We start from the raw sequence: 26,784 nt of genomic DNA on the forward strand, positions 1-26,784 counted from the left end.
GGAAACAAAGTAGGCTACTTTGCAAATATAATTCCTGTTTATTATTATTATCAACACAGTTACTTTTTTATACAGTGAGGTAAATGGTAAATATGCATGTATGTCGTTCAGTATGCGTTTACAGGTGAATACGTCTGCATTTCCTGTAAATACTAGCCTCAAAAAGATTAAAATATAATTAATGCAAATAAACTACTTCTACTAATAATAATAATCAATTCAATAATATAAATACTATATTATTTTATTATAATATAGTTGTAATATGGTCAAGACAAAACATGCTTATTACATGCTCAAAAACGGATATTTCTTAAATCTGTATTCAAATGTAGTTCCCTCTGTCAACAATGTATCAACAACTACTCACACATTTCTATCAGTATAACTCTGTGTTGTGGTTGACATGATGATGACTGTTAGGAGTTAAGGGGAGAGGCTGAGCATCACCATGAAATGTGCAAATTGACATAAAAATGAATAAAAGGGGAAAAAATGCTCCATGTTTTTTAGGCTGTAAACTTTAACTGTTCTGTAAGCCAACTAGACAGACAGTTTATCACTCCTCCTCCGGTACATTAGCAGATAAAAGGCATAAAATACTTGAATGAATGGTAAATAAAAAATGCTGGAAATAACTGCATCTCCATTAGCCTATATGCTATGCATGACTTCTTCATGTCATGAATTGCAGCTGATGTTTTAATATGGCAATTGGCAAAAGTTCTCAATTCTCGGCGCAGTTCTCATGCGCTGAGAACTGCGCTGAGAACTGCGCGGAGAACTGCGCACAAGCCGAGCTCATAAGCCGAGGCCCCCTGCGCGAGGCCCCTTGCGCAATGTGAGGCCCCATGCAGCCTGCATGATCGGCCTGTAGGGTGGGACGGCCCTGAACAAACTGAACATATTTGACCGTGATTAAATTGTAATACACGTTTCTAAATAACAACATACTGATACCGGTTAGTAAAAACCATGAATTAATGCTTGACAAGTCTGCAGACAAGACGGCAGGCGAAAAAACTTTTAAAATGCGTGTTTTCTGAATGGAGATCGGATCGACCAGGCTAAACTAACGTTGTATATGCTCCGTCCACACTCATAACAACGGCCTAGAGACATAAATAAACCAGCGACTGTATTCGCCATGACACAGGCAGTCTGTGGTTTGTACTTGTTTAACTTTTGTCCAGTTTCTGAACAGATATGAGGAGCTGTGAGCTCTGTGTGCTAACTGCTAACTGCTAACAGCTAAGGCTGATGTTTTCTGGTTGAACGTCAGTGACGGCAGGCTGAGATCCTCACCACTGATTGGCTACCGCAAGATCACGTCACGCGAATATGACACTCGAGTTGAAAAAATTGAACTCGAGCGTTTGTTGCGGCCCCCTTCAATCGCGTCAATCGCACCGCGGAATTTGCGTCCACCGCTTCATGCTCGCTGTCGGAGTGAATTTGCGTCTGTCCGCGTCTCCCCAAAGCATTGCATCGCGTCCGGTGTGAACGCAGCTCGTGCCCTCATTAGCCGCTTTCACACCAAGTACTTTGCCGTACTTAGTGCCCAGCACTTAGTGCCAGCACTTAGTACCCCCATGGAACTAAGTACAGATCGCGTTCACACCGGAATAAGTTCCCTGAGGGAAGATTACGCAAATGAAGCCGCTGACATCACTTCTTCTGCTTTGGGTTTACTGGCAGGCCGCAAACCACTTCACGGCGTATACTGCCACCCGAAGTCCCCGGCCTGAAGTCCCCGGAGTTGGGGACTGGCTTGAATGAACGCAAAATGAACGCAAAATTCCAGGCACTAACGGAACTAAACGGGAAAAGTACGGTTAAAAGTACTCCGGTGTGAACGCGCCTCCTCATTGGTCATGTGCGAGTTCGTGTGTTGGAGGAGGGGCTCTGTAAGGAAGTCTGAAGGAAGAGGCAGATTTTTTACGGCTGCGTACTTTCAAATTCTAGCGCACTCGAGCTGGTTTCTCCAAAGTTACATACCCCACCTTTAATGTGTATTACATTGATGTGATGGCTTGTACTAGATGTTACCTTGTTTTAATTGTATTATGAATACGTTAGTTTAGCTGCTATAGGCTTAGACTGTCGGGGGACACACCTTACTTCGTCTTTCTGTCTGTTTGTACCTGTGTACTCTCATGTTCTGATTAACCCACCTTCCCCCAAATCTCTTTTTTGTGTCTACATATACGCCGGGATCCTGAGTCGAGGCTAATCCTGTTGCTGTGGTCGTGTGTCCTGGATCCTCTATCCTGAGTACTGGATCTGAGTCCTGGACTTCGAGTCGTGGCGTGGCTGAACCAGTCTCTGCGGTCCTGCCAGACTCTCACCATACTACTTCCCTGATGGCTCCCACAGGATTGTTGACATCCTCGTGGATTCATGTTCTTATTATAGACACATGCATTTCCAAACATTTGGTCTTTCCAAACATTTGGTCTACCTACGCTGTAAAATGTATTATCTCTTCGAAGACCAAATGTTTGGAAAGACCAAATGTTTGGAAATGCATGTGTCTATAATAAGAACATGAATCCACGANAGATAGATAGATAGATAGATAGATAGATAGATAGATAGATAGATAGATGGATGGATAGATAGATAGATAGATAGATGGATGGATAGATAGATAGATAGATAGATAGATAGATGGATGGATGGATGGATGGATGGATGGCTATATAGACAGATAGATAGATAGATAGATAGATAGATAGATAGATAGATAGATAGATAGATAGATAGATAGATAGATAGATAGATAGATAGATAGATTGTTTGTGTTGAAGCAGCATAAAAAAGGCAATGTACATAAGAGAAACTAAGACACAGAAATAATCAGTCCAATATATTTATATATATTTATAATCAAAACATATGATATATATTATTTTGAAATGGGCCAATCTGCATGATGAGTACTTTTACTTTTGTTACTTTATAAACCAGCAGCGGTATTTAGAANCCGTCCTGGGAGAGGGATCCCTCCTCTGTTGCTCTCCCTGAGGTTTCTCCCATTTTCCCCTTTAAACTGTGGGTTTTTCTCTGGAAGTTTTTCCTTGTACGATGTGAGGGTCTAAGGACAGAGGGTGTCGTATTGTCATACTGATATTCTGTACAAACTGTGAAGTCCACTGAGACAAATGTAACATTTGTGATATTGGGCTATATAAATAAACATTGATTGATTGATTGATATTATATCTTTTAAACACTTTGATTCAGAGATTCATTAAAGTCTAATAATCTTTTTCACTTCTGAAAACATGGCTAAGGGAGCAATTTAGGGTTAAGTATCTTGCCCTAGGACACTTCATCATGTTGACTGGAGGGGAGGGATTGAACCCTGACTGAAGATAGACTGAGAGCTGAGCTGAGAGTATTTACCCAGGTTGGAGTTGGTAGATAGACAAGTATAGGTTCCTTAATATACTAATTAACAAGACAAGCATGGGCTCGTCCGGGAGTGGAACCCAAATCATACCCTCAGACCAACGAGCCATGAGGAGTCACAGTTCTCTCTCAAATCAAGAATGTTTCTTATTGTCTTTTATTGAGCCTCCAAGTCTAACTTTTCTTCTTTTTTTCTTCTACAAGTGCTTTGCATCTGGTCTGCATAAACTATGCCTCTCTAGACTCCAAAGTGAGACTTAAAAGTTTATGATGGTGGTAAATGTAACAAGGAAAACTTAAAGTTTTTGGATGGGTTGGACTCCTTTCCCACTTCATAAAACGGACAGTAAACCCTTCAGTTGTGTCCAGTCCGGCGGGTAGCAGCATCAGAGGAGGCTTAAGTTACTTTGAGTTACTTTCCAGCTAGAAATATGTCCCTTTCGTCGGCCATTTAGACAAACTGTTTCCTCCGAAGCGTCTCACAGCACTGTGGGAACGAACCAACTGAACTCTGTCTGTGTTGGTGCCTCGCTCTCACCACTTAGAGACCACAGTCATGTTATTGTGGGATGGTAACCACAGCAGGACATCAACACAGAAGACACACAGTTCCTCTCTTTTGCCTTCCTATCAGCATGTACACTTTCCTCTCCAGATCACAACACATTTGTTAACTTTAACAGAGCTCTGCAGCCCTGTGTGCTGAGTGTAAACTGGGTGTGTCACTATTAAATGTGAGGGAATTTTCGGTTTTTGGCAGCATTGAGTGTAAAGGATATTACTGGACGCTAACAGAGTCATGGGAAACCCCTTGTCTTCCTGCAGTTGTCATAACTTGAGTTCTTTATATGCATCTGGAGAAAGCTCTGAGTAAATCTCTGCAGCTGATTCTCAGTCAACCTCAATTGTATCTGCTTGTAGCGTAGAATAATAGCTGGCATCCACAAATAATTACACTTAGAAGAGCCCACCACCTTATAGCACAACATATTTTATAGGTTTGTGCAGATTGACTCAAAGGCTGAAAGTTCAGTACAATCTGAAGAAAAACCAGAAGTGACTCAGTAGTTTATTAAAGTCAAATGCATGTAGGAATTTGGTGAAACTAAGCAGAAAATGCAGTCGTGTGAGTTATTACCCTCCACTAGACATGATTTCTTTCGACACATTATCCACTTAATTTTGAAGACTTCCGAGCTCCGAGGTATTCAGCTGTTAAAACTGCAGAGACAGCTAAAATACTTCTGGAGAAACGTCCTGAGAGCAGAGTGACACACGTTTATTAGCTGTTCAGTGCACATGTCAAACATGTCCCTTTTTTGGTATCTGTCTGCAGGTTTGAGGGCTTTTTACTGCAATGCCTAAACACATAAATATGATCACATATAAATAAAATGTACCAGTGATGTGTGTATATCTCAAAGGCCGTATCAAAACATCATAGAAGGTAAGGAATTATTCTACTGGAAAGTAACAAAGTTAATTTACTCAAGTATTGTATTCGAGCACTATTTTGACATATTCTTACTTTGCTTGAGTATTTCCATTTCGTGCTAAATACTGTATGCTCCAATACAATTTGGAGGCAAATATTGTACCTTATACTCATAATACTAGCTACTTTTTAAAAACACATTATGTAATTATATGATATGATGCAAACGCAATACTGTATTACTAATCTATCTAGTATTGTATAAATATTCTATAATAATATAATACTGTGAAAAGGGTGATTGTGAAAACTGTTAGTACATTTTGATTAAAGTATTTCTGTACCGTTTTGAATTCAGGACTTCTACTGATGGAGGATTGTAAGATCATAGTATTTTATTTTTACATTACATGTTAGACACTTTTATCCAAAGCGACGTACATACTCCATACTGTAGGCAATCCACACAGGAGCAATTTGGGGTGAAGTGTCTTGCCCAGGGACACAACGACATGCTGACTGCAGATGGGTTTGAACCTGTGCTCCCCTGATCCTAACACCAACGCACTATTCCACTGCGCCACACGCCTCACTTCACTAAAGAATCTTTTTCCACCTCTTCTTCAACCTTACTATTCTTTGCAATTATCTCCCGCCAGCTGTCAAAAAATGTCTTATTGATATGTGGGAAATCATTTTCAACACACTTTCCCTGCTCTTTCTTTTCTTTGCAAAATCTCCAAACCCACTTTAATGAATTTATTTTCTAATCCGTCTCAAGTTTCCAGTTGACATTTCCAGTGTGACTCACAGACGTAAGTGATGAACTGTGATGCAGCAGCCAGTCAGTGTTGAAGGTCACACAAACTCTTGAGTCTTACTGAATATTTTCCATCTCAGTGAGCTCAGCTTTTTTTTTGTTAAGTGAAGGGGACTGATGACCACACCTCTAACTGTAAAAGTATCTCCTGTGAAATTTTTGTGGTTGCATTTGTGATTTCTGTCCTTAGTTAATACACTTAAAACCCAGTCTTCATGTTTACACACTACATTTTCCTTCTTTATTCGAAAGCTTTTAAAGGATCACATTCCTATACTGGCTTTTTATTTGAAGTTTAAAAACTCTCACTTGGCATCGATTGAAGTAATAATGTTACTAGTGTGTCTTCTTCAAATAAAGTATGAGTATGATTCTGTTGTCAACCCCAAACCTACTAACCAACCAACCAACCCACCGACCGACCGACCAACCAACCAACCAACCAATCCACCAACCAATCAATCAATCAATCAACCCACCCACCCACCAACCAAACAAACAAACCAACCAATCATCCTACCTACTTAAGAAGTTTATTATACTTAGAAGGAATGTTTGCTCCAAATATACAGTAGGTTCATAATAAATGTAAGCCCGTGAGAGGGTGGTGAGGGTAACAATACGTTCAAACTCTCAGTTTTACGATCAAATTACAAGAAGATTTTATTTTATATTTGTTCAAAGACACTTGAAAAACAATGCATGGGACCCAGAAGTATTTTTATATCTCTGGATGAGGAGCTTTAGGGTGATCTGCACCTGACAAACTAAAGCATGCAATCTTAGTCAGACCAGGAGAAAACAAAAGGACGTAAAGAATAACAGACAGACCGACGTGACGTTAAAGGCCGCGCAGGACGCCCTGATAAGACAGCAGTGGGAGGCTGTGGTCTGCGGACTCATTAATGCTCTTTACGAGTCCAGGAGAAGCTTGTTATGCTCCTGACTCAGGCGTCTGCTGCTGCGTTCCCATGTCATGCTTTAAATAAATAAAAAACCTCTTCTTCTTCTTATCTGCAGCCGTCTGAGGCGAGGTGAGATTGAGTCAGAGCAGCAGGGATCGTCTAACGCCGCCGTTACTGTTTGAGATACAGGGTGCAGGTTTCCTCTCGATGTTACAGTGTGTGTTTACACTCAGCTGCCTGCACACAATCCCCTTACACATCTAGAGTAAAAGAAGAAGTCGGCTAAATTTGTCTAAAAATAGTTTGTTTCAGATATCTACATTTTGTGTAAAGGGCTGCGAATTGCATCTGAACAAGGTGGGGTCATAAGAAAAAGCATTTGAAGTGAAGGGCATTATGCATACAAATACCAAAAAGATCCAAAGAAAAATGTTTTTTATTAAGTGAAATTCGTTGACATGGCTAATAAACAACAACATAAGGCCACTTTCTCAAAAGCCAAAATCAGAACACTCACAAATTGAAGCATTATCAGAGTGATAATTATTTTGGCGATTTATTACAGTTTCTCTGTCAAAATCAGCAGTGGGAGATTTTAAACTAAAACCCCAGATGTCGTCCGTCCCACAACTTACAAAATCAGTCCTTTCTGCGCAGATAAGACTGAAAACTGATGCAATAAGTAAACACTTTAGAATATATATACAACATTATTTGCAGCATTGTTTACCCAATTGCTTTAAACATTTTAGTAATTTACATTTGATTGATCTTTGATGATATTTAGGTTTCCCTGTGGCCGAAAAGGACCAACACCTCTCTGAAAGTTGTATCAGTTTCATTAAAATGAAAGACTATGAAATGACTTCCTCAGCTGCTGTGAATTTAAAGTGTTTTTGCACTACATGTTTAAACAGTGAAAGTAGAAATGTGTGTGTGTGTTGGTGCAGAAACCATGTTGACAGCTGACACAGGAGTTTGTCTTCCAGCTGCCTCTTACTTCCACTTGTCAGTCATTCACACCTCTGTATCTCAACCGTGATAACCACATCACACCAGGCGCCACACCACTGCACTGTGTGTGTGTGTGTGTGTGTGTGTCGTGTGTGTGTGTGTGTGTGTGTGTGTGTGTGTGTGTGTGTGTGAGAGAGAATGTCTAAACTAGATTTATATTTGACTTGTGTGGCAAACCCACCGTTGAAACCGGCGTGAGTTGTTTCTAATAAGCTTTACTTTAAAATGCAACCTTGTCTGACCCTTTCTCCTTTTCACAATACAAGTTTTGCCAACCAGAGAGTATTTTGCTAAGAGACAACTCAACAAAATAGTCTTGTTGACGGAGATCTCAAAGAAGGGAAATTTATAAAAAGGATTCGCCAGGCTGCTATTGGTAGGCATGTTGCTATCAAGATATAAACAAGCAGATGGATCTTCTTGATCATGTGAATATCTGATAGAAATAATTTTGTTGTGAAGTTGGATGGAAAAATGTGCAATATGTCCTGTCCTGTCGAAGCTCTGAGGAAACCATAAAGACATCATTCAGCAGCACCAACATTGCAAGACCCAAGGCAACGCATTTGTTTCTGCAGTATTTGGGATGTATCCACAAGTTTGAATGCAGTTGACTTTGAACAAAAGCATCAGCTAAACAAAATCAGTGTAGTGTAGTGGACAGGATCTTCTGCAGTTACATGTTTTGTTGGCACAATCACACCTATAATGGAGTAAAAGATATGACCGATTTAAAGCAATCCTGAGCTTGGTTGAAACGCAATTTCTATTCATTTAACAAACTGAATGGAGTGATCATGTTAAGGGCCTGGGGGTCGAACAGAGCTTATTAATAATTGACAGAGTCCTCTGATGGACTTCCATCACATTACAGCTGTCACCTCTATGCTAACCTTCAGAAATCAATAACCAGCTTTTCATTACGATCAAGTGATGCCTGCTGTCTGCTTCAGTTGTATCGGAAAAAACCTGGACAGATTAAAACAACGGTCCCCGCACGGCTGCTGTTGATAGATGAAACACCTTTTAATGATACCATCGGACTCAGGCGAAGTGGATCCACTCTAGTGAGTTAGCAATTTAAGCAAAAATGTATATGCTAAAAATCAGTAGATTAAAACAACAAAAGACCCGCTTAATGTTTTGAAAAGTTGATGAAGTTATGAGTTTATGTTTGAGATGCATCAACAACTACTATTAGCTTGCTCTCTAGCCAGCTAGAGGCTGAGAGGATATTTCAATACCTGAGCCCAGAGTCCAGAAATGAATAAGATAAGGGCTTAGGGTTAAAGAAAAGTAATTATGTATTTAAAGCTGTGGAAAAAACGACTCAGTGATGTAGCATCACGTATCATAACGTTCGTAAAGATAATTATAGTTTTGCTTTCACTCAGGCACAAACGGCTAGCCCCTGTGTTAAGGGTGTTTGTTTGACCCATCCACCACCACTCCTAGTGGTAGGGAGTGGTGGTGGGTGGTAGTAGATTGCTATGCTCTTAAGTGCCATGTGTGTTGCACTAAGCGTCAAATACTATTGCAGATCGTTATATTTCAAAGTTAGTTGAAAGTCTAGTTATTAAGACATCGACAGTCACTGCATCCTGTGAACAAGACACGGCTAGCATCAGAGTTACAAGTTGATGTTATTAGTTTAGCCAACAATAAGTTTCTTAATTGGATCAAAAAAATCGAAATAAACGTTATATCACCTTAATATAAAACTCAAACGACCCACTTCTAGACGTTTTCTATGGTGTCCAACATCATGGACTAAAACATTTTAATTGAAGCGCTACATTATATTAGCATTTAGCTGCTGATGTCGAGGAGAACTTTCCGTTCATTTTGCCGTCAGGTATCTGCAGTGATCAAACGGCTTTTAAAAACAGGGGAGCTTTGTAATTACGTTGCAGGTTGCACAGTCAGCTCTTTGAAGCCCACGGTCCGTTGTGCTCCTTATTGTTCGCCCCAGGGCATTATGGGAGGACTGTAAACTTCAGCTGCACACTTTTATGAGTTTTTCCTCTGAAGTGACACAGTGATCTTGGCAGGAGAGGAGACGACACGCACGGTATTCAAATAAAAACTGTTACCTGATGTTCATTATTGAGTATCGAAAAGGTGGAGCATCTGGCCTTTTTAACGATCACCTTTGGGTGGTTTCTCTGTCATCACTGAAGACTGATTTCCAGCTTTTATCATGCAAGCAGTTGTTTTCTTTTGTGTCTGGAAAGGATTAAACTATGTGGATTCATCAACATTATTAATCCTGAGCAGAGGGTCTCATTTGTGTTGTGCTTTCAAGGGATTTTCCTGGATTTGAACCCAAGACCTCTCATAACTGGAGCTCATAGTTGATGCTTTATTCTGGTGCAAGCAAAATAAACTTAGATTGCTCATGGGGTGTGGAGGGGACTTGCACCTGAAGCAAGAATCCTACCCTTAAACCAATTGCCAAGACTGGATTGTATCAATATTTTGCACCTACAGTAGACACTGACTACAATGGTGTTTTTAATGGCAAGTGTCATGGCCAATCCCAGAATCCCCTTGGGTAAACTCTGGTCTAAACGGGTCAATGTGATTCATCTTCCTGTCTGTTGATATGACGTCCCTCGAGGATCTTTGACCTTTTCAGAATTCAACTTCATGTCGCTGAAAAGACTCTCAATGTGAAGGTTTGAATAGAAGTGGAATATAATGATTCCATTATTCCAAGAAATAAACAAATCTACAGAATGAAGGAAGTGTTCCCATGTTGACTATGACACATTTATCTTGCTTCCTGCATTTGTGAGAACACTTTTAGGAAACCACAGAACAGTACAGGCTGCTGGTCTGGAAAAAGTGAAAGTAACAAGAATGATTGACTGTTTCCAGCTGATGAAGAGTTCCTTAATTTAAATTGCCGGTATTGGTCTGTTTATAGAAAACAAAATCGAACTACTAAAGCCGAATTTACACATTGAATCTTATTGGTAAAGGGGTTTATGTGCCGGATCATTCCTCAGTAATGCTGCAATGTGTTCTTCAGGAAGGGTATGAAATATAACAAACCTATTTCCCAAATTGTCAATCTTTAATAAAGCGGTTCATCCCCTGGGAACCATTGGATGAACCACTGGACTTTAACACCCCACACACACAGGCACTCAAATCCAACACCAGACACTTTTTTTTTGACGCCGCTATGAACAATCTGGCACTAATGTACATTCTTAAAGATATTGAAGTGACTGTTAATAATAATAATAATAATAATAATGCATTAAATGTTTTATTAGAGCTCTTTTACAGGTGCTCAAAGCGCTTTACAATTACACATTACACATATTAGACATGTAAGAGTCATTACTGTGGACATTACCCACAGGAGCAAATGCGGGTAAAGTGTCTTGCCCAAGGACACAACGGCCTGACGCCCGAGGCGGGATTCGAACTGGAGTTCACCAACGCCCCTTGATCTGATGACCAACGCTCTAACCACTGCGGCAAAACCGTATTTTGTATATATTTTGACTGTTGTGCTTTTATTTAGGTTCTAATGTGTGCATATGTATAAATGTCTTTTGATTGTGGTATAGGTATAGGTAGGTAGGTAGTATAATAAGTATAATAGGTATATACATATTTGCATACATATTTTTATATATATTTGTTTTTGTATTCGGGATTGTGGGAAACGGTATTTCGATTGACAATAAAGTTGACTTTGATAATAACATAAAAAGTGATGGAATTTGAGCTAATAGTTGACTAAATGTAGGATCTTTGTTCTGAAGCAAAGTGTCTAACTTAGCAGCATCCAAAGCAAAAGTCAACAAAAAAGAAAAGCACTAAAAGAAAAGCAACAAACATTGAGACAATGAGGAGCGGGGCGGGGGTCTTTCCAGCCTCACGGATCCGCCTGCTGAATAATTTAAAGTCTCTTCAGACAATAACGGCTCTATCCTCCTCTCGAGGGATCGGTGTTGTGATGCCAGGACCAATAAAGACCAACCCTCTGTCATTACACTGTTTGCTGTTGTCGTGGAAAAAACCACCTAACTGCAATATTGTGGTTTCACATTTTCCCTCCTTCAGAATGAAAGCTGACATGATCGCTGATGTGCTGACTGAGTTGCATGACACTTATTGGGCCCTTGGAACGTTTTGAAATCCCATTGCATGACGATTAAAAAAAAATGCATTAAAGTCAATGAGAAAATAAGTATAATATACCGTCATTGTTTGCGGACTGTACTGTCTGACAGCGGTGCTTTGTCACTGCAACGCAGCTGTATGAAGTTGAGGAGATTGAACAAGTTAAAATGAACGAGAATTGTTTTGTTGGGGTTGTTGCCAGCCCCCCCAACCCCCCCACACCCCACCCAATATCAATGGCTCCATTCCCAGGCCTTGTCCCAGCCCTGAAATACATTTCTATCATGCAGGAATGCTGCTTCTACAGGACCCCCCCAAACAATCTCCTCAAATTATAGTAAGAGATTGGCTGCGGTACAACTCAGGGATGCCCTGTGTCACTTCTTAGAGACCAAACATATGATGAAGATGTGTAAAAACTGATCAGATAAAGGTGAAAATAACTTCTCTCATGTGAGATGAAGACATTCTGTTAAGCTGTGGGCTTAAAAATCTGAGAGTTTAGATGCAGAACATTATTTATGTGGTGTTTTTTTCCACCACAGTCTGTATGAAACATAGTTTATGAGCTTGGGAATGTCTGAGGAGTGTGGTTACGCTATCGATTCACAGATTGTAGTTATTCTTTCCTCGGACATTGAGTCCACTTTGCGTGGCTTATTGTTCCACTCTTTATTTAATCAGGCGTTTAAAAAAACCTGCCAAAGAAGATTATTTTCATAAAACGACTGAATCATCGCACATAAACTTTTCTCTGGAGTATTTCTCCAAAATTGGAAAATGATACCCACAAAATACTTGGGTTCCTAATCCCTGGTTTTGTGACAGAGGATTTTTCAGGACAAGAAGCAGCCGTTTGTCTCCTCTGCTTTTCTTCCCCTCTGAAGTTTAAGGCTCTCAAACGTCGTCTGAGCTGTAAATGTAAATGTACACACTGTGTCATGTGTAATGTTTTAGAAATGTGTCTGAATCAGGCCGACCAGGAAACAGCTGTGTGTGTTTCTCCAGTTTTTAGGGTGTTGCCTAAAAGCTAAGATTTACATTCATTCTTCGTGTTTTAGCATAACTCATTTCATAAAGGGAGTGAAGTGAATGATTTAAACAGCATATTTTTGTTATATGTAATGTGCTCATAAACTAAAACAATGGATTGCAAGATACACATTGTCTTGTTTCTCTGTAGACACGCTATAAAGTGAGTCAAGAAATGACATTTCATTACTTGTTAGACTCTTTTATCCAAAGCATACATACTCAATACTGTGGACAAATCCCCACAGGAGCAATTTGGGGTGAAGTGTCTCAGGGACACAACGACATGCTGTCCTGCAGTAGGACTCAAACTTGCTTTCCTCTGATTCAAAGATCAGCGCACTAACCCACTGCGCCACACGCCAGAAGTGATGGGAACTAGAAGTTGTCACTTAATTAAAGAACCAGAATGCAGCTGCAAAATCTAAAATGAACGTATAGCACCTGTACCGATGTCTGTTGGCTATCGGTACATGCAAGAGCTCAAAAAAGTTTTATGAGTATGTGAAGCTCACAAGAGGTGGTTGTGTTTTGTCTGTGGAAACCTCACACTAAAGTTAAACTTGAACACAGATCAATGAGGAATTTATAGCAAAATGCAAACCGAAAAATAAAGGGCACATATAATCAACATTTTGGTTTTTACAAAACACTAGAAATATTTTACTCGTGTATTTTCATTTCATGCTAATTGCAGATATCAGAATACTCTATTCATCTAGGGAAATATACTAGAAAAAATTATAATAAAAATACTGATATAAACGTAAGAGAAAAATAACAAGGAGAAATAAAATAAAGTAAATGCAGAAGTGCAAAAATTGTAGCAACAACAGGCTTCATGCACGGCTACTTCTACTCCAAATTCTGTTCTGCAAAATGTACTTTTTTCATCTCTTCTCATGAAATACCGGATCAGTTCACGTCTTCAGACCAAATCCTCTAAATAAGATCTGGGAAAATGAAATCTCTCTTATTTTCTGAGGCCATAACCTTTGACGAGGGGTCACAACTAGATATAAGGGATTGGTTTGAACAGTCACAATGCAAACAACTTGGGAACCATGGATGTTCTGGTGAAAAGAAAATTCTGTCCAGAGTAGATATTTAAGGCAAGTCCAAGTCCTCAACCCAAGTATATAAAAAAGTCGGTCAAACAAGAGATCAGTCCTCGTTCTCCTCTCTTAGCTCTGACATATTCAAACCCAACGTCCCCCTCTGAGGTTTTTCCCCCTTGATGTCAACACACTGGCCTGTTAAGTGATTGTCTGTGACACACATTATAAAGAGTGTGTGTGTGTGTGTGTGTGTGTGTGTGTGTGTGTGTGTGTGTGTGTGTGTGTGTGTGTGTGTGTGTGTGAGAGAGCTCTGAAGTAGCCAAACATCTGGAGGTATTTAGCAGAGCTCGCTGCAGACGACCGTGTTCACTCGGCTCTCAGTCTCTTTTTCTCCGGGTGAAAGTAGGTGGTAATGTTTCTCAAAGCATCAGAAGCGATGCAGTGTGGAGGAATGTAGTGGTTTGAATAGGTTGTAAATTCTGAGAGCCAGACATTAAATGCCTTATTTACTCCAGATAAAAGTTGAATTCAAATAAATCTATAAAAACTAAAATAGACTTTGCAGAAAATATAGCTATTTTTACTTTTAATTGAACTTTAATCAAGCAGTCTTTTTTTGATGTATCTTTACAGAGAAACCTCACAATCAGAAGCTTTAAAATGTCCTTATGGGAGTGAACAAATATAACTTGACGGGCAAGAAAATACTTAAAGTATACGGAATATATGGTTTAATATCTTAGTTTTTTTTTTTATCATGATTAAAGATATGATGATAGTGCTTTGTAGCCATATGACAAATAAAGCCTATGAACTTTTGGATCTTTGAATCTATACATCGTTGGTTAAATCTCTAATTCTGTTGCGTTTTCTCTCGTTTTACTCTTGCAGGTATTGTCAACGTTTATGTCTTTCCTTCTGTTATTCCTCTTTGTTTCTCTTGAGAGGACAAATCATGTCCTGATGAACCGGAGAGAATCAGGTGTTTGCCTGACGTTTACAAAACCTCACATGCAGAGATGGCAAAAGTACACACATCCTTTACTCAAGCAGAAGTACAGATACTCGTGTTTAAAAATACTCTGGTGAAAGTAGAAGTACTGACTAAACTTCTTTACTCAAGTAAAAGTAAAGAAGTATGGGCTTTGAAATGTACTTCAGTAAAAATTACCCATAACTAGCAGCTGTTTTAAAGAGTACCTGACCTCCCTTTATATTAATAGAACAATAATGTCATTGTTAGCTAATGAATGTTTCCGTGCTGAACAACGGCAACATGACAACGTTTTCATTGGTCCCTCTTCTTTAGAGAAGACCAGGAAATGATGGATACACGGATCGTGTTCAAATCAATAGGCACGCAATGACTCTAAATAATAATGATCACGCCACCAAACACACATTCAAACTAAAGGAACCAGCCTGTTTGGAAAATGAGAGAAGTAGAAAGTTCAGGTATTTGTGTTCAAAATGTAAGAAGTAGAAAGTACAGGTATTTGTGTTCAAAATGTAAGAAGTAGAAAGTACAGGTATTTGTGTTCAAAATGTAAGAAGTAGAAAGTACAGGTATTTGAAGTAGAAAGTACAGGTATTAGTGTTCAAAATGTAAGAAGTAGAAAGTACAGTTATTTGGGTTCAAAATGTAAGAAGTAGAAAGTTCAGGTATTTGTGTTCAAAATGTAAGAAGTCAAAGTAAAAAGTTGTTAGAAAAATAAGTTGTGGAGTAAAGTACTGATACCAGAAACATGTTCTTAGGTACAGTAACAAAGTATTTGTACTCCATTACTTCCCACCTCTGCACACATGTGATGATACATACTGTCTGCAAGAAGATATTTTCAAAGGGCATTCTGGGAAATGTAGGAAATTGGCATAAACGTAGGCAAGTCAGGATGAAGGAAGGTATATTTACAAGATAATAAATGTCCTTCCAATCCCCAAAAAACACATTATAGAATATATGATATAAGTTTCCCTGAAGACTTCTGTGATGAAGTAAGATGCCTTGCTAAAGGGCACCTTGGCAGCAGCTGTAGACGTTAAACACTGAAACCGTCTGTGTTGTGTTCAGGTTATTCTCGTGTTAGAGTGTCTGCGGCTCTCGGTTCCAACGCAGTCATCCATCATGTGATTCCTAACGGTGGGAACGCCGACACACAGAGAGGGCTTGTGTCTGCCGTCACAGTGCATTCTGGGAAAGATACGCATCCTTAGGATGGACAGAAGGTCGATTCTCCCTTTTTATTAGGTTAACATTTTTATCCTAACCCGACATACTGGAGGAGTCAGGAAGGTGTGTGTGTTGCCTTAGAGACGTTTAAAATCTGATTCATGAAGACGAAAGACTGTCAATTCATCATGTCAATAATTTCGCCCATTTTGTCATATTCTCCTCGTTTTTGAGGGCAGATAGTTGTGGTTATCTGATGTGTAAGATCCTCTCCAGTCATTCATGTTCACACCTGAAACTCTGTCGAGACATTTTTTCTCATTTCATTCACGCCTGTCAGACACAGTTAGGAAGAAAATCTAGAGTCAGTATCAGGTTGGAAATGTGTCAAACTTGCAGAATTCCGCATAATAAGAAAAGAACGACTAGGGCAGCACTCGAATATGACTTATTATAAGATATAATATTGCTATAAGGACACTTTAGACTCTTTGTAAATCCCTTAACTTAAAGGGTACCTTTAGGTTCATATCAGTATGTAGTGTCTCTACTGTGACATGTCTCCATGCTTTAATGTTCAAAAAGCTCTTTATTGTTCTCATACTTCCTGTGCTGCAGCACCTCTCTTCACCCTCTGTCTGAAACCAGAGCCCAGTCTGCTCTGATTGTTTAGCTGGCTGGCTCTGTTAGGATTGGTCAACCTCTTAGATATCCCGCCCCTTAGCCTATTACGTACAATGTGTTGGAGCGCTAGCCAATAGAAGCACGAGTGTTACATAGTGATGTCACTATGTTCTGGAGGTAAACAAAGGGGTTTTAGGCAGGGGGGGAGTGTGTTGGAGAGAAACTCTGGGATGTTAGCCTTTGCAGACCATTAACATGCACAAAAACCTATAACACACTACAGGAAAGCGGAAACCCCCAAAAGCCCAATAGAGCCCCTTTGATAAACATACAATAATATCTGTACAACAGAAAGTCTACACATCTTCTGGCGCTGACTGAAAACCAGCATGTTTCAACATCACGTCGGCCAGTCAAATCTAAAAATATCTATAAATCTCTCTTATTTCTGCAAGTAGCAAATAATAAGGCTTAGGTTATTGAAAGCAAATGATCAGACAATTGGTTTGCTTGTTAAAAGTTATAGAGACACAATAGGAAAAGCCACAGGTTGTAGGGACAGAATATGAGAGTATGCCACCTTGTATGACCCATCACTGCCAATAATAACATATTAAAACATGATCTGAAAGTGAACACTCTGCAAATTTTCAGACGTTTTCTTTGATGCTACATGCTGAAACAAGGTCTGTAAATGAAGTTGCACGTGTGTTCATCCACATCGTGCTGACAGATCTTGAATAGATTGTCTCTCTTTTGGCAGCTGTTACATTATATTCAGCACATTAATCAAACCACAGGATCTCTGAGGAATATGGGCTTGCCTTTGGCAAATGGAAATGGCATAATGATAGTCTTAGTCTGCCACCGAAACAAAGGTCAGAGACACCAGAACAATGTGGAGAAAGAGCCTGTGGTATATTCGGTGCATTGTGTACAGATTGGTTATTTATGTTGGTTTATTGTGTGCCGTTTCCTTTCTCAGAAGTAGTATTCAGTCGGTCAGGTCAGATGGATTAACACTCTTACGGTTAACATGCAGATGCACTTAGTGGTACATCTGTGTGTTCCTTGAATGAGTCTAAGCATTGTGAGAACCTAGATCATTAATATAAAGAAAGGATATGATCACTCACTGGTTTTCCACCCATCATCACTGACTGTTTACTTGAAATAAAGATCAAGAGAGACTGATATTTGGGATTTAACCCAAAGGCTGTATAAAAAACATCAAACTCAAACCTAGAATTTGACCAGAATTACAGTGAAATTTAAATAGATTTTTCACTAAGAAATCGGTGAATATGTATGCTTATGGTTTTCAAACATGGTCTACTTATTTGGTCAAAATTGTATTTTTCATAACATTTTATTATTTATTTGTTTACCACTAACCATTTGTATCCCTGACAATTTCACAATTTGCCTCCTAGCCTCTTGCCAAAGTTCACTTCACATCAGCATCTCTTGGACAAATTATAAATAGTAATTATGATAAAACTTGAATGGCGTTTTTCGTAAACACCGTTTTGTTTTAAATTCTGATGTTCATACACAGCGTTTTCATGATGGACACAAACAGCGTGCAGGAAGAAGAGATGAAATAAGAACATCAACATTAACATCAACAAGAACAAGAACAAGAACATCAACAAGAACAAGAAGATTTTTTGGGATTTTTAAAACAAATTTGATTTACGTTTGTTTCAACTATACAGACACCCCGCAAAAGAATTGGGAAAAACCTAAAAACATTACAATTTAAAATAAATAAATAAAATATCATTTGAAACATTTTACCCATTTAAAAGAAGAAGAAGAAGAAGAAGAAGAAGAAGAAGAAGAAGAAGAAGAAGAAGAAAAAGAAGAACAAGAAGGAGAACAAGAACAAGAGGAATAATAATAACAAGAAGAGGCAGAAGTATTAGAGTTCCTCTGCCTCTTGGCCTCCTGCTGAGTGCTGACACAGATTCTGTCGGCCTGAATGTTGCAGCCGTGCCTCTGAGCCGGTGTCAGTGTTTTCTTTCGCCCAGAAGAAAGAGGCTGCAGGAGAAACTGATGAGCGATCTTTGCCAAGTTTTCCGCGTCTCACGCTGAGAACATTCCTGATACGGCTGCATCAAACCGCGAGAGTCAACATCAGCTGACCTGAAGCTGGTGGTGCACAGAGGACAGATTTGAAATTCACACACTCTCTGTTCACTGTTTACATAATACACTGATGCATCTTATTCTCATCAAGATCTCTGTTTTCATTACTTTCCTCATAACTTTTTACAGCTTTTCAAATCTAAATCTGAAGGGGATATATTCGAATTATCATGAGGGGAAGTTGTGTTTCGTGACAGTTGTTTGAATGAGTTAAAAAACTAAATATGGTACAAACAGAAAAAGTAAGAATTTGCAATATTATTGTTATTATTATTTTTAAAATAAAATAGGATATTTAAGCATAGGAAATGTATGTAAAATGTTCTAGAGAATACACAATAAAATACAAATAATAACGTATTTTATAAACATAAGAAGTTACTGTAAGTGTCAAAAATAAACAACACATTTTAACACCAACAGTAGTTATAGTGGTTACACATTTAAAAAGATAAGTAAGTGCATTTTCTGTTCTTGACCCTGTTTACAGGCAGACTAAATAAGCAAACTGTCCCTCACAGGCCACCATAGACTGATTAATAAGAGTTGATATGCAAGAGTTTAGCAACATGAAGGAAACACCCACCAGTACTGTACCACACTGCAGTTTGACAAAAACCAAAACCACCAGTAATCGTCCGTGTGCGTCTTCAGACCTGCAGCGAGTTTCCACTGAAGAAGGAAAACTGCAGTTATGGTGATTTGTCATGCTGTAAGAATTACACTTTAATTTTGTTATCTCAGGACAAATCAAAACATCATAAAACTTGAATAAAAACACTCATAAATCTAAAACTAAGCTTGTTGTACGACCACATAATACAAATGAAATAACTTTTTATTTTAAATCACAAGTCTCAAACTCAAGGCCCGGGGGCCAAATCAGGCCCGTGGTGGATTTAATTTCGGCCCGCAGGATAATTTCTAATCACTATTAGATCTGGCCCGCCGGTATATTGCACGCACACCTTCACTCCATCCTGAGGGTCTCCTCAGCTCAGAGCCTGAGCCCAAACATTGATGAACTTGCACCCAAGATGAGATGCCAAGTATCTGGCTTGAACTAGCATCACAGAGCAGCACACTGAGTTTAATGGATGTTTCCTTCTGCACTTTCTCTCTTCACGACAACAGGGCATGTTTGGTTTCTCTTTGAGGGAAATAGTTTTGTTGAAGCTGTTGTTGGCCTGTGGAAAAATGTAATCATAAGAAATGACTCTGGAAAAGCTGCAGATAGAGCCATAAGAAATGAATGCAACTGATTATTTAATGTTTAAAGTTGTTTTTATAGGCAATCATTTAAGCTTTGTTAGTTCCAGGTTTAATATGTGCAATAAGTTCATTTCAATAAGTTCTGCAATAAACATTGAACCAGTCCGGCCCTCGACTAGCACCCATTTTTTAATTTTGGCCCACTGTGTGTTTGAGTTTGACCCCCCTGCTCTACAGATACATTTTAGCCACGCTCACCGATGGCAATGTTCGGATGGGATAATGGTCAATCTGATGTGGAGTAACTACGACTACAAAACATCTCTATTGCTAACGGAAATGTCCCTAAAGTTGTTGTTTTTCCCTGTAAGATAGTTAGATATACAGTAACACACATTAATGCTTCTCATGGTTTCTTAAACACAGTTCTCATGGTTCTCCTACAGAGGGTGCTACAACTCAAGTTATTTTCCAAGTGAAACTCCAAAACACCTTCTGTTGTGGCTTTACAATCCACAATGTATCTAGCAACTAGCAGGTGAACATAGTAGCATTTAGCAGCTAAGCTAAATATGTACCTCTAAAGTTAGTGTTGACCAAAAGACAGGTAAAATAAGAGTTGTGGTCAGAAACATAACTGCAAAGAAATGCACATTTTCTTCTACGAAGGCCCCAAGTGGGCAAAAACAGGTTTGAGGATGACCATTTTTACCACATTTAAAATCCAAACATGTTGCATTCAATCCAAGTGACTCATTTGTACTCAGACTGCCTTTGTAATAATAATTACATCTAAATAGAATCAATCCAAATTCAATTCAAAGATGTCTTTATCTCAGTGAAAGCACAAAGGTGGGCTGGCTCATGACGACACAGACTCAGCTTTCTCTGGGGGAGCCGCGGCCCGGGGGTCAGAAGGTTACACTGCTGGACTTATTTAGTATTCAACTGTAGTACATAGGACACACACACACACACACACACACACACACACACACACACACACACACACACACACACACACACACACACACACACACACACACACACACACACACACACCTGCTGCATGTATTCATAAAGGGCACTTCTCTAGAGGACTGGAGGAGCACAACTGTCACCGAGGAGGACAGAGAGAAGAGTGAGGGTTTGAGAAGCGAGAGAAACCCCCACTGGAGGAAACACAGGAATTTTAGCCTTTGCAGACCATTGACATGCACTAAAACCTATATAACACACTACAGGGAAGGGGAAACCCCAACAGGAATAATAGGGCCCCTTTAAGTAAATCATCTGACTACTTCTTCAACCACTGATCACATGCTCATAAAGGACTACTTAAATGTTTTAGTATCCAGTTAAGCATTTAGCTGCTTCATTCATTAAACCGACACACTGACAGTTTAATTGTTATTGAAAAAGTTGAGGTTTTCTTTGAGTCTTTACTTAACGACAGTAAGTAATAGAAAGGAAACAAGAGGCAGAAGAAAGTAGGTGGAGTGTAGTGCTGAGAAGAGGGGAGGAAAATATGGAGAAGTGACAGTAGACATTGTTCTACTTGAGCATTAAATGTGTGTCATGACAATCAGCGTTTGGGTACAGTGTGTGTGTGTGTGTGTGTGTGTGTGTGTGTGTGTGTGTGTGTGTGTGTGTGTGTGTGTGTGTGTGTGTGTGTGTGTGTGTGTGTGTGTGTGTGTGTGTCCTAGCATTACTATCCTTGTGGGGACCTACATCTGTTTACACAGTCACGTGTGGGGACTGGCTTCCCTTATGGGGACAAAATGGAGGTCCGTCCGAATCATTGATTTTAGGGTGAAGACTTGGTTAGGGTAAGGGTAAAATCAATGATTCGGACGGACCTCCATTTTGTCCCCATAAGGGAAGCCAGTCCCCACACGTGACTGTGTANATAGTGTCGGGCCGCTTCTGGCCAATTTACTCTAGGACGGGATGCAGCAGCTTCTACAGAAAGCAGTTCCCCAAAGAAAAATCTCCAAATGTTTTTGATGCGATATTCGCAAAAAACTACTTGAGCGGCGTGATGACCGTTATTGTTCATGTCTTGACTGTGCCAATAAAACAACAAACTGGCGAAGCTTTATTATTGTGTCCCCCCAAAATTTGCAGAATAGAGAATGTGAGAGCAGGACAGTGTCGGTGGTTGAATTTATCTACAGTGCTGCAACCGTGTGCGCAATGGCAGGGGCAAGAAACCATAGACTGACAGAAACCACCAAAGTCTTACCACACATTAACACAAGTTTTATTGGTATCATGTCATTTGTTTTTAGATAAAGAAAACACCAAACAAACGGTTAATGTCCTTTTTCCAAATCAGCCTGAGGGGGTAATATATAATAAATACATTAAAGATAAAGTCCATGTTTATAATGGGGTATTTTGTAAATGACCCTTATAACCAGCCTTCACGTTGCACAGGATCTTTGCTGGACATTTGTGGTTTGAAAAAAGGGTTCAATTTGAGCCTCGGATCTAGTAGGGACCATAAGTAACACGATATCTCAGGAAGATTGAACTTCATCTTGGGGAAAGTTATGCTTGAATTCACTATTTAGTAGATAATCATGTGACCCTTTATCTTTGCACTACGGTCCGTCTGCTGAGCCTACCTATTATATATATATATATTATATATTATGATAATTATATATATTCATGTACAGCGGTAGGGTTTAATACCCCCTCCCTGGCCCCTCCCCCGTGTAGTCTTCTCTCTCGTTTTTTTTTGACTCGCCGTGAAAGTGGTTTTGCGGAGCGCTGCCAGTAAAACCCAGAGAAGACGAAGACTAAGTGACGTCAGCGTAATCCTTGCCTCAGGGAAAGTACTGCGGACTGTGAATGTGAAAAATTGGGGCCCCCACTTTTAGCCCCCTGGCGGATTCCAGTGCCAGTGGTTCTCTCCGTGCGACGCACTAAAGTATGGCAAAGTCCTGCGGTGTGAAATCGGCAATTGGATTGAATCTTCACGCCTTTCATCAGATTCTCCCTCTCACCTTGTTGCTGCTTGTTGATTCAGCGTGGCTCTGGCAGAGAAAACTACAGCGCTCCGGTTACATGTCACACTCCCATATTTCACTATTAACGGACTTACTTTCTGCTTATCTGCTTATTCCAGGCTGCTGAAAGTCGCGCTTCAAGGATATTATTCACCGCAAATCCAAACCCTCAACCTGGTTTACTGTCATGATTTGTCCACAGCCAACTAGAGGTGAAGACTTCATTTAAGTTTGTGATGTGTGTGTGTGTGTGTGTTGTGTGTGTGTGTGTTGGTGTGTGTGTGTGTGTGCTGTGTGTGTGTGTGGACTAGCATACTATACTTGTGGGGACCATACATCTGTTTACCAAAGTCACGTGTGGGCCTCGCCTCCCCTTATGGGACAAAATGGGTTAGGTTAGGCGTGTTTGGTTGCTGGTTAAGGTTTAGGATAAGTCTCCAGGTCAATGTAATGTCCCCTGAAGAGATGTATACATTGGTGTGTGGTGTGTGTGTGTTGTTTCAAGTTCTTCCTGTTACTAATCCTGTCTGACTTGGACTTTTTTGACCCAGGCCTCTGATGTAAAAAGATTTATTTTTGTAAAATAAGATGACGCTTGAATATTAAAAAGTTGAAACACTTGAGCTGTGTGTCAATCTGCGTCGTATCGATATGGGTGTTACACATATGAATGATCTGTATGGGATTTGTGTCACGATCTTCATGTTGTTGTGTTTTGTCTTGTTTAGATTTGTCCTTGGTTCGTCTGTGGGCCGTTTCTCAATCTCATGAGGATACTGGTGGTAGTCGCATACTTCCAAGTCACTTCCTTCAGAAAACGAAGCAAGTATACTTCCAGCCAGCGGGCTTCGGAAAACAAACGAAGAATGGCAACAGGCTAGACAAGTGTCCGACTCTTCTTAACGGTTTCAACACAAAACTGTAACCGAAAAATAAATACCTCACGATGTCTACTCTATTTATGAACTTGGCTCTTACTTCACGAAACACATTTTTGGTGATAACAAAGTGTAAACAAACGTAGCATATTTACCAACACATGTTTCTACGTCACTTACATACTTACATGTAAATGTGTTGCTGCGTCGGTTTCAGCCATGTCTCCGCCAAGATTTTTTGAAGAGTTGGCTCCGTGCGCAAAGCATTGTGGGGATTTGAAGGGCGCAAAGTCTACCCTGCAGCCTCGAAATCACCCCCAAACCAAGGAAGCAGCCTCAGTGGAATTCCAAGTATGCTGGAGATTGGAACAGTCCTTCGGCGGCACTCGATGACGTAGTATCCTTGAAATATTGGCTTGGAAGCCAGTTTCCTCGAGATTGAGAAACGGCCACTGTGTGTTCCCTCCTACCTGTTTACCTGATTGTGTTCACCTGGTGCCCCTGTGTTTTCTCCTCCCTCCTCACCTGTCTCTTGTTTCGTTGATTAGTCTTGTGTGTATTTAAGTTCTGTTTTTGCTGTCTGTCGTTGTTGGTTTCTTGTTTGTCTATGACTGTGTTCATGGGTAGGGTTCTGTTTATTCCATTTTTCAACCTTGAAATAAAGGTATTTTCAGTTTTTTCTGCATTTGGGTCCTGGCTGCTTCACTCACCCTGACAGATTGTTATATCAAATATGCTCTGGTTTAATAATGTGGACAATCTAATGACAGACATTGTTCTCTCAAATGATTGTCTTCTGTCTATATCACACACATGGCAATATAATTTACATTATTACACTTACATATTTCTGAACATTAAAGCATGGAGACATGTCCCAGTAGAGACACTACATACTGATATGAACCTGAAAATGAGCAGCTTGTCCTCTTTAAAAGTTAATATCCACATTCATTTTGAAAATAGTCTATGAGTTTACTTTAATTCCTGCATTTTGCTGTCGGTGGTAGTCTTTTACTTTTAGGTTATTTAAATGTGCAAGGACAATTATATTCTAACAATCCAAATGTAAGAAGATTCGTATCATCATCTAATATATGAACAAATATGTTATGTAATATAAAGGAACCCTCGTGCCTAATAAAGCAACGTATTATTAATCTGTACAGTATCTCTTCTGTAACTCCGATTTCTAATGCAATTCATTTTCAACATGACGTCTCCGTACTTACTGAGCACTTAACATCAGGGAGGCTAGCAACACTCACCCTGACTTAACTCTAAATCCAAGTATAAGTCTCTGTAAGCGATGTTTGGGTGAATTCCCTCATTCCCCCCCCTCCCTGAGTATCGGCCTTGAGTTTTTACACCGCTTCAGCTAATGTTTCAGGCAGATGATTAGTCATGACTTTGCCTAAATATGTCAGCTTGTGGCAGAGTGACACAAAGCAGAAGCAAAGGAGAGAAAGCAAAACACAGATAAAGCAGAGACCAGAATACACCCACTGATAACACACTGATAAGCCACACACACACATTCAATGCTATCACATCTATATGTAAACACACTATCATTATGGCATTCATACACATACTAAAGTTAACATATGTCCGCAGAAATAATATAATTTTTCACTTTCTCTCTGCAAAATAATTCAATTTTAGCCCCCGGGATCAGGACATTACACAGACTGTGTGTGTGTGTGTGTGTGTGTGTGTGTGTGTGTGTGTGTGTGTGTGTGTGTGTGTGTGTGTGTGTGTGTGTGTGTGTGTCGTCTCACTGTGTGTGCTCGGTAAACCACAGGATGATGTATTATGGTGATGATGCATTTGTATGTCAAAATTGCGTTGGGACTCGGGTTTGAGCGCAGAGAGAAAGAAAGGAGGGAAAGGTGTTGACAAAAACCTTGTTGAACTATTCAGTAAATGCACATGTCACGTCTTTAGCTTATTAACAGACACCTCTGTGGGGAACATGGTGCTGTTTAAACTTTTATTTAAATGTGTTGTTCATCCAGGACACTAGTTTCATGTTAGCCAAAATGCTTGTTTTTATCTATAGACCCCGATTGAAGAAAGTACATAAAACAATGCGTTCATCTATGTGTTTGTATAAACTATGAATCAAATTACTATGTAAGTTTTGTTTATTCGGTTCAGTTTTCTGTCTGAAACCAGAGCCCAGTCTGCTCTGATTGGTTAGCAGGCCGGCTCTGTTGTGATTGGTCAACCGCTTAGAGATGTCCCGCCCCTTAGCCTATCAAGTCAAAGGTGGTAAGTGCAAGTGTTACATAGTGATTTATTTTATGTTCTGGAAGTAAACAAAGGAGTTGGGAGATAAACTACTTCTGAAGGGAACACACAGATTTTTGGCGTTGCCGACCATTTACATGCACACAAACCTACATTACAGACTACAGGAAAGGGAAAATCCCCAAAAGCATAACAGGCCCCCTTGTTCTTAAATAATGACAAACTACAGCAATTTTTGTTCCTTTAGGCCAGGGGCGTCAAACTCAAATACACAGTGGGCCAAAATTAAAAAATGGGTACTAGTCGAGGGCCGGACTGGTTCAATGTTTATTGCAAAACGTATTGAAATGAACTTATTGCACATATTAAACCTGGAACTAACAAAGCTTAAATGATTGCCTATAAAAACAACTTAAACATTAAATAATCAGTTGCATTCATTTCTTATGGCTCTATCTGCAGCTTTTCCAGAGTCATTTCTTATAATTACATTTTCCCACAGGCCAACAACAGCTTCAACAAAACTATTCCCCTCAAAGAGAAACCAAACATGCCCTGTTGTCGTGAGAGAAAAAGTGCAGAAGGAAACATCCATTAAACTCAGTGTGCTGCTCTGTGATGCTCGTTCAGATACTTGGCATCTCATCTTGGGTGCAAG

The 26,784-nt window shown here is 39.7% G+C and overlaps 1 protein-coding gene and 1 long non-coding RNA gene across 4 annotated transcripts in view; one reads left to right on the forward strand and one right to left on the reverse strand.

Moving 5' to 3' along the window:
• Positions 1–26,784, forward strand: part of gtpbp3 (GTP binding protein 3, mitochondrial) — a 633,967-nt gene that overhangs the window by 555,204 nt on the left and 51,979 nt on the right. The window lies entirely within an intron of this gene.
• Positions 1,386–15,194, reverse strand: LOC104966052 (uncharacterized). The gene is made up of 3 exons (XR_800615.1): positions 15,182–15,194; positions 7,391–7,394; positions 1,386–1,471 (listed from the first exon to the last, which is right to left on the reverse strand). It is a non-coding gene; the product is annotated as an uncharacterized lncRNA (long non-coding RNA).

This window comes from Notothenia coriiceps, unplaced genomic scaffold, assembly GCF_000735185.1.
Source record: "Notothenia coriiceps isolate Sejong01 unplaced genomic scaffold, NC01 NC01_scaffold00037246, whole genome shotgun sequence".
Classification (NCBI taxonomy): Eukaryota; Metazoa; Chordata; class Actinopteri; order Perciformes; family Nototheniidae; genus Notothenia; species Notothenia coriiceps.